Source organism: Otolemur garnettii, unplaced genomic scaffold (genome assembly GCF_000181295.1).
Source record: "Otolemur garnettii isolate 467f Iridium unplaced genomic scaffold, OtoGar3 scaffold00024, whole genome shotgun sequence".
NCBI lineage: Eukaryota > Metazoa > Chordata > Mammalia > Primates > Galagidae > Otolemur > Otolemur garnettii.
Window position 1 is genome coordinate 3,379,170 of NW_003852419.1, and position 2,607 is coordinate 3,381,776.

General features: G+C 44.8%; 1 pseudogene; it reads left to right on the forward strand.

Annotated features, from left to right (window-relative positions):
- The first annotated feature begins 647 nt into the window (after nucleotides 1-647).
- Nucleotides 648-1,394, forward strand: LOC111724539 (annotated as a pseudogene).
- Nucleotides 1,395-2,607: the final 1,213 nt, after the last annotated feature.

Sequence of the window (2,607 nt, forward strand, 5' to 3'; positions counted from 1 at the left end):
TGCACTTCCAGACTGAGTGGGTGGTGTTTTATGAGGCCTGACCTAACCTAGAGTGGACAGCACCTAACCCAGGGAAGGACAAGTTGACCTTTCTAGCGCTCCATTTACCTCGATGGTGCTAACAACCTGGCCATCTTGTCCATGCCCCTGTCAACCCCTCCTTGCCCATCTAAGCATGGTCACTTCTTTGAAACTTTCCTTTGAAGGAAGTTCTGAATTCTTCTTGAGAATTACTTTCACACCTGTAGAGCAAGAGTTTTATTCTTTTTTTTTTGTTGTGCCGTGGGCCCCAGCTCTCCCCCCCACAGTCTGAATAACATTTTCAAATGCATAGAAGATGATAATGCAGAACCTCAAAGGAAACCAATCATTTTGAAATACACTTATCACAATATTTTTTTAAAGTGGTGATATAGTAATAAATGTGTCTCCATTAATGGATTAAAGAATAAGATCTACTGGCAGGACTAATAACCATTGGAGCTTTGAAACAGTGCCAAGCAGAGATGATACTTGCAGATACCTGCCACAGCTGTAATGGGGTTTGAAAATATCTGTTATCATTTCTGTGGTCTGTCTCCTATACTCACAATTTCAGGAAAAGCAAAATTTCAGCCTCTCTGGGCTCAGGCCTGGTTCAAGGTGACATGACTAAACGCACCAAGAAGGTTGGGATCATCGGTAAATATGGGACCCACTATGGTGCCTCCCTCCGGATAATGGTGAAAAAGATTGAAATCAGCCGGCACGAGCTGTGGGGATCTGGCACTGTGGTTCCTGCATGAGAACAGTAGCTGGTGGTGCCTGGACCTACAATACCCCTTCTGCTGTGAAGTCTGCGATTAGAAAACTGAAGGAACTGAAAGACCAAAAGCTCAGACAGCACAAGCCACTAATAAGTGGGTTAATTTATGTAACAACAACAGCAACAAAAAAGCAAAATTTCAGTTAGATGTTGGTTAAGGTAAAGATCTAAGTTTTTTTTCCCAGCCAAAGTCATTGATCCTTTGAATTCTCCCCATTCATCTCTTGGTGGGGCTAGCGGGTGTCTGTGACTCAAAGTTATAATAAAAACACGTGCTTTAGAGCAATGTTTCTCAAAGTGTTCTCCCAGAACCAGCAATTATCAGCATTACCTGAAAAACTATTAGTTCTGTAAATTTCTGCCCACCCCCACCCCCTGCCCAATGTACTGAATCAGAAACTGTGCAGTGGGGCCCAGAAACTTGTGCTTCCACAAGCTTCCAGGTGATTCTGCTATGAGCTCAAGTCTGAGAACCACAATCTTGGAGGTAGGTGAGATACAACTTCCGAAGCACAGTGTATGGCCAAGACGACCCCTTCATCCCAGAAATCTTAGGGGATGATCATTGCCTCTGTGTCCTTCAGATTAACTCTGAATCTGAGGCAGACTGTGGTTTGAAGCTTAAAAAACCAGAGATCCTTGTTAATGGATAATGAAGTGCTACAAAGCAGCTTCTGTCACAAGTGCAGGGAAAAATCCAGCTGCAGGGACAGCAGTTAAAGTTACACTCTTTTATATACATAAAAAATAATTGGCCTTCTAATTATCTCCATAAAAGTGAGAAAACTTGCCTGGCTTATTAGCACCTTTATTAGCACTAGGGAATAATTAGATACGCTTAATAGCTTTCTAATGATCCCTGGGGGGGCATTTTCAAGGCATCTGCTGCCATCACTGGGTCATTATGAAATCCTTCAGACCCTTTCTACACTGAGTGGGGGCCTTGCAAATTAATCAGTGTTGGTAGTCTTTGAATCTTTGACAGTTCACCTGTCAGTAAAGGTGCTCCCTTTCTCATCAGCCCATGCCTGGCCCCAGAACCTCAGCAGTGTCTGTCCCCCATGGTGGACTGGCAGGGATGGTTGCCTGTTTGCAGACAGGGGAATCTTAGGGGACCCCATCTCTTCTCTGGTCCTACCTTTTTAAGGAACTTGGAACATGTTCATCTTATCCCAGTCTCTTTTGGGAAAGAGTGCTAGGCTTATAACATTGCAATTCTCAGATCCAAAAGCACAGGGTTCAAAAACCTGAAGGCATATTGGTAAGTACAACAGTGATTTCCCACCTGATTGGGATGTGGGCCTCCTGCAGGTCTGGGATCTCTGGAGGCCTGAGTTTTAGGGAGGAACAGAATCTAGAAGCGGAAAGAATCCAAGCCTACGTTCCTCCAGCAGGTGGCGCCATAACTTTACCTTCTGTGCCTCCACCGTGGCGATGGCAGCTGTGAGTTTGCAAAGCCGGCGTGAGCGGCGGCTCTCTGCAACTCCTTACTCTGGCTCCTCAGTAAGTATTTAGGGCTTGACTATCCCATAGACAACCATATATTTTATTCTCCAACTGACCTTCCTTATACCACTGTCCTCCCAATATTCTCAATGTCTCCGATTATTTATCCGAGCCTCATAAACAATCCCTTATAAACTTGTCAGAAATACTGGTTGTCCTCCGGACCTGGAACACCAAGAAAGAATTCAGGCAGGTCATATATTACGCTCTCCATCACCCCCACCTTCTAGATCTGGCCCCAGACCCTCAGCTGCCTCTCAGAGATCTGCCATCGAGATCTACACTTTCTGCGGTTT